At 33.8% G+C, this 13,070-nt stretch overlaps 1 long non-coding RNA gene across 1 annotated transcript; it reads left to right on the top strand.

Annotated features, from left to right (window-relative positions):
- The first annotated feature begins 5,622 nt into the window (after window positions 1-5,622).
- LOC135841803 (uncharacterized) lies at window positions 5,623-12,573 on the top strand. The gene is made up of 4 exons (XR_010557998.1): window positions 5,623-5,967; window positions 6,218-10,536; window positions 10,819-10,914; window positions 10,990-12,573. It is a non-coding gene; the product is annotated as an uncharacterized LOC135841803 (long non-coding RNA).
- The last annotated feature ends 497 nt before the right edge of the window (window positions 12,574-13,070 follow it).

The following is a 13,070-nucleotide window of genomic DNA, read 5'->3' as shown; positions in this document are numbered from 1 at the left end:
ATAGAGATTTGGTAAATTGTACATTTCAAATCACGATCACGAAACTGTTTTCGAATTAATTTCACTTCTATGTGTGTTTTTTATCCCAATTTTTCCCTACCTAGCTGTACGTTTATCTTGTTCGCAGGTAAAAGAAGGTAAAATAATACAAGTACGATAGCCCGACCCAGCATTAAAATCGTTGTCAACATTGTTTTACCTCGGTATAATTACGCTAGGAAAATTTAGCACTGAGTTTTGTGTGTATTCTCGCGTATTTTAACGTCGCACGATGTACCTAGTACCTACCTAGCTCTAATGTTTAAAAGAAATCGTATACAAAGATCAAGGTGCGACGAAGGAAATATAAATCCGGATTACATACAGTTCACAATCAACGTTATACTTACCGTCGTCGTTGTCATAGAGATAAAATTCTTCCAGCACTGGGGCGTGGTTCGTTAACGTGGAAAAAATTTTCCTACCCCTCTCCCCCTGTTCCAAAAAATATTCGAGAAATAAGCCCGTTTGGTAATTAATTTTTTGTTAAATGGTCAATATAATTACTACCCAGCGAGTGAGCTTTTCATCTACGTAGCTATACTTTCTCTCGTAAAACGTCATTTTTATTTTTCTAAACGAGATAACGTCGTTGTTGGCGAACGACAGTGACGAAATATCAACAGCAACAGATTTACTCTTTTCAAACAACTTTAACGAACACGACAGTTGCCAAAATACTACAAGATTAACATTAATTAACACACTCGGCATTGTCACGTTCGAAATATTTTCCCAAGTGATTAATGCAGCCAGCTAACGTGTGTTTTATTTACGATAATTCGTCTATTCGTCTCTCTCTCGCATTCTTCCTCATCATCTCGTCAAACATCCTACCAGTGTTGTATAAACATCTGTAGTATTTATGCTAAGCTCGAAACTATGGGAAAAAATGCCAATGTACCGGATCCAATTTGTAATTTCGAACGAAAAAAATTCAAGGATGATGCAATTAGCTCTGAAGAATTTTTCCAAGAGGCAGAGTAATGCTGTCATTATCTGCGCATACTGCATAAGCTCGAAAAAGCTTCACTTTTTTCTTTCATAATCTCGAAAATTGCTTTTTGAAAGCCATACGTGGGCTTCAGTTTGCTGGTATAGCGTCTAATGGTGGGAAACGAAGGCAATGGTAGAATTTTATGCTGACGCATCAATGTGCGATTAGGCGATTATTTGTCGAAATCAATTCTCAGATCCTAGAGTCCTATGTATCAAAGGAAAGTGAAAATAGTATGACCAGTTCGTCATTTTTCAACATCGTCTACCAAATCCAAGATGCTGAAGAAGAATTGCCACTTATTGGCTGTAATCAACATCAGTTGGAATTTTCCACACAGATAATGCAGTTTTATATCATTTGTAGGCTGCACATCATCGATAAAATATAGAGGATTTGGACCGAATTCAGCGGAGAGCTTTATTTTGAATTGAAAGTTCGTTAAAAAAATTATTAGCTCTAAAAGTACCCCCAGGACAGACAAATGGAGAGGTTACAATGATTTAGAAAGATTGGGCATGTTCTATCGTCATTCTACAGCGAACCATTCCGAAAATTTTGTAGATCTGGTTACAGGTGTGTGCAGAAATATTATAGAAAGGTAGGTAATGATGTGTATGTAAGACGTCTTGTAATGCATTCACCTCATATCTATTCATAATACTTATTGATGAATTCCAACGGGGCGAGAATTTTATAAAGGTAGGTATCCAGGTGAAACCTTCATTCACCTAATGCATCACCTACAAGCGTGGGAAAAGTATGGATTCTAAAAAAAATAATAACCCTATCATTTTTTTAATAGAAACTATAATATACTCATCCAACTCTAGTAGATTTCTTTATAAAATTTTGTCAAAGGAAATCATCGATATAAGTTCGTAGAAAAAATTATTGGTTATCCAATATCCATCCAAGCATGCAAACAAATGCATTTCTTATATTTTTATCTGATTTTTGTTAATTGATTAATTGTCTATGAACCCTCCTTGTGTGTTCTGCGGCTGAGTGCACCACATAGGCGCTGATTGCGAACACTTCAACATGTGGAGTCTTCGTAAGGAGTTTCTAGACAAAAATCGTCGTTGTCTATTCTGCGGTTCTGAATTTCCTCAGATGAAGACGATGAAATTGAAAACCTTTTATCGGCTTTAATAATGATCATAAATCAAACTCTGAGGCAGAAGTTGAATCTGAACAGTAAATTAATTTCATCAATTGAGTATTTCAAATTTTAATATTCATGGTAATATGTAATATATAAAATCCCCCCCCCCCATGTGACAACTTTGAAGAACTCATGACAGATGAAACAGACCTCATCCTGACAGAAGAAATCAAAGAGGAAGTTTCAACATGTGTTTGGACACATATGTACTATTATTGACCTTGAAAATGAATTGGACATAGCCATGAAAAGAATAAGTGATTTGGAAGAGGATAAAAATTGTAATTATTTATTTTATCGCTATTAGGTACCTAATTTTGTTTATCTTATAGATTTATACCCAATCGAGGTGATCGAATGCTCCAGGCTCTCAATGAGGATTTTGAAGACGTGTGTAAAGATTATGACAAATTGTGCGAAAATCAACAAAGCTGAAAAAAGAATACAGCGATTTAGTTTCTCAATTTCGCAAACAAAATCAAAAAATAGAGGCATTACAGAGCCTTCTTGAAATGTATAAAGAGCATGTCCAAAAGGTCCACGGTGTTTTAATAAAGTTTGACAATGAGTCCGCCTAAAGTTTGCAGAGGGTAGATATCCATGAAGAAAACTACAGGGATTCAATTGAACAAATACCTAACTGAAATTTTCTTCAAGCATTATACTATCCCATTATCAAGTCTTAAGTTCAATTATGTATTACAGCATGGTGAAAAAATCAATAAAAGAGAACAAAATACAAAGCATTATAAAAAGAAAAAGAATGAAAAGCCAAAAGTGATTGTGGAGCACTGTTGTTTTGGGATGAAAAAGGTAGACTGAAATCAAAATACTATCAACTAACAATAGGTACTGGCAAGTCCATTTAAAATACTTTGAGCGTGTTTATCACAACAATAGCGCGATCCGAACGGCCTGGGTTGAAACTAACTCTCATCAAAAATGCTCTGATTGGTTGGTTTATAACTGGTTTGAATCTCGCGCATCCGTGAAATCCAAATCAGCAAATCAGATGATTGTGGTAAAATTCAGTTTCACCCCAGGCCACTAGGAGGATTAAACACAATTTTTCAATGGAGTTGCCAGTGTTGTTAGTTGATAGCATTTGATGAAAAGGTGTTGTGGAGAGGGTCGAATTGACGTATAATTACTTAAATTAGATGCAGATTTTCACAATACATAACAATGATAGGTATTTTATAAAAGACTGTATAAGTTATAATAATTTATTCTCATTTTTGGCTATAGGTGTGACCGAAGGGTTTCAAACCATGATAAATGGTCCCTCTTTGGTTAAAGTTCAAGGATGTATTTATCATAGGGTGTTTGATTCAAGTTACTGCAGCTGAAATGGTGTAAACAGCACAGTATTATATATTGATGATGCAAAACAGTGACTGAAGACTGCTGAAGTTCAAAAATTGAACACCGATATAGTTAAAAATATTTATGATTATCTAATCTTGGTAAATCCATTAAAACCTACTTTATGAAGCAGTTGAGTTCGGAAAAAAGTGAAACAGCTAATGTTGTTTTTGAAAAAACAAATAGAAGGACTCATGGACCTGTTTTAGGGCCTAGGGGACCAACCAAAGTGTGGGAAAATTAAAAAATGATCCAAAGGTTGATCCAAAGGCAGACCTAAGAAAAATTGTCAATTTGGAAAAAAAACGAAAGGCAACCTCAATTTGTTTATTATTTAGATCCAGCATATGAAAGTTTGCAACATCCTTTATTATTTCCACATGCTTCTGCAGGGTGGTCAATTGATTTGCAAGATGTAAAAGGGGCTAAATTTCACAACATACGTATGTTAATGTTATATGATCTTAATAAGAAAACCCTTCCATCCGAGAAACCCGAATTTCCGAGATAACCAAAATTACCGCGGTCGTTGTCCTAACCAGCATTCGAGGAATAATAGAAACTATTGTAATGATAGGGTACTGTAAAATGGGTATGATCGACGTCCACCATTTTGGTTGTCTCACGTTGTTGTGTACAGTGAATGTTGTATAAGTGTGAGTAAATGTTACCCACACTTATACAACATTTACTATCGATGAATATACACAACGATGTGAGACAACCAAAATGGTGGACGTCGATCATACCAAATGTAGAGTACCCTAGTAATGATAGAGGATATTATTCCAAGAAAAACTGGCAGACGGATCGACGAAAACCCCCAAAAACCTTTTGGAAAAAGAAAGGAAATGGATACCAAGGCAAAAACTAAAAAGGACCCGAAAAACAAGCCACCCCAAAAAAAGGATCCGAAGACCGTTACCGACAATAAGAAATAAATGTTTCTTTTTCAGAGTTTGAGATGCCTGAAGACCTGATGAGTCTTTATCATGCTGGGATGATTACAGCCGAACAAATGATTGGATTAAAGAAGAAACGCGAAGACTTTCCCAACTACTCACCTGAAAAATCCAAAAATCATCCTGATAAATCTTATGATGACAGGTCAAGACATCGTAATTGTAGCTGCGACCATGACATTGATCGCTGTCAAACACGAAACTCACCAGATGGACGTGAAAATCGTTGTGAAACTCGTCGCTCACCGCACCCCCATGCTGATGACGTTCAAGTCTCCCACCAGCGAATCCCGATTAATGAAGTCACGCCGCCTGAAAGCGCGCTTAAAGCTCTCGACTTGAACCCGCCTGAGCCAATGGAGACCAGAGGCAGTGATCCATTTATGGATTTTATGATTTTGGAATTTCCGAAACTACCTATAAGCGAGATGAGCTCAAACGCTGTAGCCGAAGTCTATAACAAGGTTTACCAGCTGGAACACTGTTTGGCGTGCCTGAAAAAGAGGTTGGATCTACGTATTCAGATCATTGACGTCGAGAACGAAGCCGCCCGAGAACTGGTTCCGCTATTTCCGTCAAACGAGCCTATCCCCATTCCATTAATGGATGCGATTGGCTCAGTCATTCTGAATCACCCATCGGTTCCACCGCTGTCAAACTACCAAAGCTCGTCAAGCACAAAGTCGACACTGAAAAAGTGACAACCGACAAAGGCTGAGTTAAAGGAAGAGGAACCAGTCGGTGAAGAGATTCTACGAACTGAATCCTGATGAGGGAAAAACGCCGCTAAGAAAGTTCCAGAATAAACCATTTGACCCGCAGGCGATCGCGAAACCACAGAGTAAAGAAGAAGATGAACTGAAAAAACTCACAAAAAGTAATTATACTTAATTGAATGATGTTTTCCCATTGTTGTGTATGCCAATACTTATCCCCCCCTTTTATTAGGCATGTATTAGAAATGGATAAACATTTGATGCTGTTGAATAAAGTACGAGGGTTGACAATTTAAAAATGATACTTTTGCCATGGATTTTAGAAGTCAAGTTACATTTGTGATTTGAATTTAAATATGTACTGAATACACCTGTATTTCAGTAGCTTTCTCATATCAATACATCAACGAAGATGGAAAACGCATTCGAGATATGGAAGTGCGCTGTAATGGTATCACTCAAACCCATTTGATAAGAAGATCGACGTTTAGATACATTCTTAAAAAATTAAAGATAAATCCAAGCGGATACGTGTAATTATATGTGAATTATTCATCATCGTTATCGTTAGCAGATGTAACGATAATCAAGTGGTAAATCTACGCAAAGTTCTACGTTCAAAATTGTGGTTTCATGAAGAGGTATTCCAACTTATCCTTGAAAAAGTCCAATAATACCAGTGTAGAAAGAGTTGATGGTTTCAATGAGGTGACATTAAAGGTAAGTATCTATTTTTAGATAATCTGATCCAATTATTAGAAGAATATCAATAAGAAATCAAAATTATTGCCCGATCCGATTCGCTGAAATGATGAAACTAGACAGCCATTAATTACTCAATTTTACATTTCAAATTCCTCGAAATAAAAAAATTTATGGTTTTTTGAAAATTCATGATTGTCTGTAATGTAAACTATTTTTTTAATTTGTCTATTTGTTCTCAATTTTAATTTAAAACTCATTATTTTAGATTGTTTCCTTTAATTATTGTTTTCCCACGATGATCGTACGTGATTTCAAATGGAAAAATTCCTGGATAAGTGAGCGTTGCAGGGTGCCCTATGGTACCTTCAATCATAACGGTGGTGCATTCAAGACCCTATAGGGACATCTCAGCTGGATTCAAACCAGCATAGCTGCAGAATAAATGGTGTGGAATTAATATTTCAACTTGAAACCATTGAAAAATGTGGTCTAAATTACTATGAAATCACGCACCACTGCTATGAACATCGCAGCATTATGTAATTGGAAACAAGATACGCATATGACTCAAAAATGAAAATAATACCTTCGATGAAAACAACAACCTTAAAACGTGAAAATAAATTTTGATTTGTGAACTTGACCCATTTCACCTCTCTTTTTACGTATCCGTTGAAAAAGTTGAAAACGTCCTTTTCACTCGATGAAATGAACTCATCACAAAAAAACCAAAATTCGAAAAAATTTCCAGTTTCAATTTCAAACACCAAAAAAAAGTTTAAATTTATTCAGTTGTCTTTTTTGACCTCTTTCTGACGTATTCCATAAAAAAGTTGATAAAAATCACACTCATGGCAAAAAATAAAAATTTGTTTCCTTATTTTTTGAATTTTTTCGAATTTTGATTTTTTTTGTGATAAGTTTATGTAATCGAGTGAAAAGGGGGTTTTCAACTTTTTCAACGGATAAGTAAAAATAGTGGTCAAATGGGTCAACTTCACCAATCAAAACTTTTTTTAATGTTTTAAATCAAAAAATCGCATTTTTTTCAATAGACTTTACGAAATAATGCCATCTCAATTTCTTAATGTTGTTCAGCATGAAAAGTTGTCCATAAAATAATTTTTTCAGAATTTTTGAGAGTCGGAACGACCGACATGAAAACTACGTTTTGAAACTTTTCGAGTCAATGTTTCATACGAGAAAAAGTGGCAACACTGGTTTTTATGATATCACCAAAAAGCTTTTCAAAACCCCTAACTATTGGGAAAAGTTCCATTTTGGTAGGTATCGCGGTTATCCAGTGATCCACTGCTGAAATGGATGAATTTTAAGTCCACTGAAAACTTTGACACCCCCTAGCTGTCTTAAAAAAAGGGCTAGAGAGCTGCGATTTGCGCCTTTGGTCATTCCTTCAAAAGGTCTTTGCACAGGAAAAATTTCAAAAAAAAATCTCCGACCTCCCCCCTGCCACTTCTTGGTCGAATTGACGTGGAATGATTTGTAGGAAAGTAGGTATTTCAGTTTTATAATTTTTTTTTTCATTTTAAAGGCTTTTTAAAAAAATTTTCAAGCGTGTTTCAAGCAAAACTCTTGATTTTTTCACGACTTTGATGACCGTTAAGACACCCTGAACCATTTCGTAAAATGTATCTTTTCCATCTACAAGAATAACAAAGAAGAATGCATCCACACGATGCACTGGTTGCTCTAATGTTCGATTTTCGCTGCGAATAAACATCGTACGAACATATCTCCATTTTCTCGATTTAAAAAAACTCCTGCTCGAGAGCTCGAGTATTGTTGAAGAAAAACGAGTCTTGAAAATACACCATCGTTTATATAAAATCGTATACGTACACGTAACACAATGTATGCATATGCATTTCTCAACTATTTTATTGTATACTTTCAGAGAATTATTCTACAATACGTTATTTTATTTCGTCTTACGTTCACTTTGAAGTTTGTGTACTTTATAAAAGCTATAAAATTGCTGCTGGTAAACTGAAAATGTCATTTTTATTTGCAAACCACCCAGAAATACATTCACGAATAACGGTCTGTACGAGAAAATTTACAAACGTACACAATATTACGAGTATTAGCAGATAAAGTCCATACGATGTGTTGAAAGATGGTTTGAGAATCGACAGACGTAGAAAAAAATAGGAAAATGGAACATTGAGATGGATAAGTGAAATGCTGAGGAGGGGGGGGGGGGGTAAGAAATCTGAAAAATTTGACAGAATATGACAAATTTCAAAATTCTCATTGGTCAAACGACTCCAGTGAACTCCTTTTGTAAAAAAACCCACAATTTCAGAAGACTTCAATCCCTCTTCACAGCTCACTCAACCTTAGACACGTGAATTTTCACATTATACAAGGTGAATGCGCGCATATCATCACGAACAAAATGAGCTGAAAAGTATGGCACTTAAACCAGCAAAATACGCGATCATAACCTTAAAAATAATAACCACCGCAGAGCAAATAAACGAAAATTTTTATTCTTTTTCTAAAATATGCATAAACTAGCAAAGTACGTTATTTCGCTACACCAAACACCTCGTAAAATAGGTCGTTGATTTTTACGCCCTCGAAACCCATAATGTAAATTTACAAAAGACAAAAAAAAAATATCCTCAAAGAAATACTCACACTCGTACCCGCGAATAATTTTTTTTTATGGATTTTACGCTCGAAAAAATCTGTATTAGGTATACAAAAGCGATGGAATTTTCGTTCAGAATTAAAAACTTTTTTTTTCTTCATTCTTCATTTCGTTCAAATTTTTAAATATACGTCGAGTACTGGTATAACTAAGTATACCCAACAAACTCTCTTTTACTTAATAAGAGAGACGAAGAAGAGGAGGAAAACTGAGCCCGAAATTGGACGAATCAAAAAAGCAAAAGTCGTCTGGTTTTAAAGCTGCTAAAAAATTAATTAATAAAAAAGAAATGTTTGGAAGACGAAAGCGGCGGCAAATTCTCTATAGAAAGTTTTATGTATACTACTTCCTATTGATACCAAAAATTTATCGCGAAAGTACGAATAAAACTGACAAATGGAGAATTCCAATTCAGCTAAATGTAAGCTGCAGGCAATGCTTAAAGTCTTAGTTTCAGTTATAAAACTCGTATACACGAATAAAATCTGCTACTTAAGGGTTACGCAGAGGGACGCAGAGTACGCAGCATCAGTCGATGTTGAAATTTCTGTGTTTTTTGGATTTCACTACACAGCAGAAAATAATGCTGCACGAATGATATCTGTTGCGGTATAGGGTGGTATAATTATATGGAAAGATTACAGTTAGGGGAAATTCGCGCGGAAATAAGTTTTATTCGAGGGTGGTGACTTTTTAGAAGACAACGAAAGTTCATACGTTCAAATGTGCCGCAAGATTTATGTAGTACATGAGAAGTAAGCGATATAAAATAGCATCCCTAGAAAAATACACAAAATAAGCAACAGTTTTGAAAATTTTACAACACGGATTCATTAAAAACAGAGTAACATTTTCCAATTTCCAATTTCCAAAAAATAAAAAAATATATGCGCTAAGTGTTGAGGCGAATCGATTCGACATCTCATTTTTATTAAAACAGGTAAAATGTTTGTACCAAAAAATCTCACGTTAGAAAGATTTTGAGAATTTTTCGGTCGAATATTCAGTTTCTCTCCAGCTCCTTCCCCCTCTACCACGACAAAGGTTCAATTAATTTTTCGACAATTTCATGTAAAATAAAACTCGGCTCGCACCCCCCCCCCGCAAAAAAATGAAAATATTTCTCCTGAAAATTCAAAAATTCAAAATCCCTAAACAACTCTGAACGATTTCCGCAAAGCGAAGAATTCCTCTACTGAGGGAGAAATCCCCGCATCTGGCAACCCTGGCGTAGCCATGATTGTTCCTTGTTCCTTACATATATACAACCAATACAACCCTGAAAAGAAACCAGTTGATGTAGTAAGTAGCAAAGTTTTTCATTAAAAATATGGGTTGGCAATGTGAAATAGATGCATATGATTGGTGGAATGTTATCTCTCCAGTCCAACAACCAATCATGTGCTATCATTATTATCATTCACTGTGACCAACCAAAGTATTTTAGTAGAAAACTTTTTTACGGGTACTCGATATTTCTGGGCACCCTGTATGATAGGTGGAATGTTATCTCTCCAGTCCAAAAACCAATCATGTGCTATCATTATTATCATTCACTGTGACCAACCAAAGTATTTAATAGAAAACTTTTTTAGGGGTACTCGATATTTCTGGGCACCCCGTATAGTATAGTTTAGTGTAGTACCTAAGTTTTAGGTAAAAAATTGCGTTAAAACACCAACAATGGAATGTCTATTGATAAATTGTGTGTTTTCAGGCATTGTAAGCTAATAAAATTTCCAAAAAAAGAAAAAAAAATTTCATAAAATGTTGGCCCTTGCGCGACTCAATCCCTGGACTCACACGTCACATGATATACAGTCATCTTCGCCACGTGCTTAACCCACTGGGCCACGACGCTTCATGTGGAGAATGGGTTTATTTGTGCATATATTCTATATTTTTAGGTCTGGACTTATAAAATTTTCAACTTTTTGATTTTTTTTTTTTAATGTTACAAAGTATAGGTGTTTTTGAAAGTTGATAAAAATTATTCTGAGTACCATATGATGAATAGTTTTAGATACATTGAATAAGTGATTAATTTGGGTACCTATGTATGTAGTATGTAATACGAATATTAGGCACTTGAAAAAAAAACTCAGCTAAAATTTTGGTATAGTGTGATAATTTAAAAAAAATTAACATCTTTTTTGCCAAAATACCTGATAAAAATGTTACACCTGCAGGTTTATGGAGCAAAGTCCTTCAACAGCCTACAAAAAAATGATAGAGACATTACAATGATTTTAAGTATGCGGAGCCGAATTCCTATATTGTGCTTTGTAAGTTTCACATTTCTTTCCATATCTGTATCCAGTTGCAGAATTGTAATTATATTTTGTTTCAATGTCTTTCAGGAAGCGGTACAGATCGAATTGTCATGGTACCTCCGCATCCATCCGAAGCTGTATGCTATTTCTACATATGATGTATGATGTAAAGTTGTATGTTTGCAATTTTTCCCCGAATTTTATAATAAATAAGTAATGTTAAAAATTGTGAATGATTGATTCCAAGTTCTATGATTGTATTGACACACCAGACAAAATATTGTCAAAAAAGTTGCTGGTGATAGGTACACCTTGTTTGAAAACTTCAAAGTCCTTCAAAAGCCTACAAAAAACGATCTGAATTTGGAAACAAAATGTGTGTCAAATTTTTTTCTCACAAATCGTGTCATAAATACTCATGTCCTCAAATAAAAAACATGTTTATCTTTGATTTAAAAAAAAAAAAAAATGATTTTCACCGTAATTTTTATAAAATTTTCGCGAAATTCTTGTTTTTAAGGTAGTTACTATGGTTGACTACAAAAATTTTCATACTTAGTATTGTTGACTATGAAAATTTTTGTAGTTACTTTAGCTGACTATGAAAATTTTCATAGTTACTACAGTGGACTACAACTTACTATGTTGACCACAAAAATTTATCGTAGTAACTATAGTTCACTATAAAAATTTTCGTAGTTACTATAGTTGACTACAAAAATTTGCATAGTAACTATAGTTGACTTTAGTCAACCATAGTATTTTTCCATATGGGAGTCTAAAGATATTTTGTTAAAAATTTAATTTGTTGTTTGTTTATACTTATTTGTTCGGTTATACATATGGGGCTGTGCCAGGAGGAATTCTTTACTTTACATACATAGTTTTGCTTAAACTCAAATATCTCTGGCTATAAAGAAAATTGTAACTAAAAATTTTTAACTCTTTGTTTATTTTTACTCGGGTTCATTACTCCGAAAATGTTTGATACGATAACATTGTTATTTAACTCGTGATTATTGTTATATATCGAAGACAATTCAATTGTCAAATATTTTCATGTTTTGAAATTTTTTCATTTTTAAGTTGATAAAAAATTTCAATTCTTCGAGCTGTTATTCAAGTTCCACGTTATTTTACATATCTGTTAATGACGATTTATTCAGATTGTTATATGGTAGCAAGAGCTATGGTTATTTAGCTCGAAATTTAACTACGTTCGTTATTCTTTTGAAAAGTCGTCGATGTTAAGTTCAATTTTAGGCACGTCGTTGACCAAAACTAAAAAATATATTAATGTAAATTTCGTACGTCATCGAATTAAAATATAAATATAAGTATATTGCTTTCATTCTCGTCTGTAGATTTTTGTGAAATAGGTAGGTAATTAGGTATCGTTGTATTCTTGTATTATAGTCTCAAATTTGATTTTGAATTCTGATTCTGGTTATAATTTTTGATTCTCGTTCAAATTGGTCATTGTATTTTTTTCATTCTATTTTAGGTGTCTTTTAAGGAAAAGTCGTACCAAATAAGATCTAAAATTAAAATGTAATTCTTGTCTCGTTAATTCAATTTAGAAACTTACTCAGAAATATTTCTGAAACCCACCTTTAAATTTCAGGTACTGCTACTAATTTATTCCGATTCAAATATCTAATAATTTATTAAACTCGTTAAACTGAATTATTATTTTCTATTTATACATATTCACTTTGTATTTTTGTATTTATAATATTTTCATAAATAAAACCCTTTTTCTTTTCGTGTGAATGATTCTGTTATTTATGTTATCGATCGATTCAATTTCGTCTTATACTTATGTCGTTCTTTAATATTTAAAATTGAACTTTGATTCTTCTTCTGTGTTACTCTGATAGGGAAATTTTTGAAATGGTTATTTATTCAAAAATAACAAGAATAACGAATTGATAAATATATTATGAGAAAAGTTGAACACGTCAAAGTGTAACATAAGAAGAGAGAATTACGACTAAGAACTAAAAATAATGCAGTTAAACAAAAAGGTTTCTTAAATATTAATAATTAGCAACCAGCTATTTCCTATTTATCGAATATCCTTTATTTTATATTTCAACACTCCCTCGTCGACTGTATATAATATAATGGATGAATAATTCAACGTTGAAAAAATGATAAAATGTGAC

This window comes from Planococcus citri, chromosome 3 (genome assembly GCF_950023065.1).
Source record: "Planococcus citri chromosome 3, ihPlaCitr1.1, whole genome shotgun sequence".
NCBI lineage: Eukaryota > Metazoa > Arthropoda > Insecta > Hemiptera > Pseudococcidae > Planococcus > Planococcus citri.
Note: the sequence above shows the minus strand (reverse complement) of the source record. Positions and strands in the feature narration are given on the sequence as shown.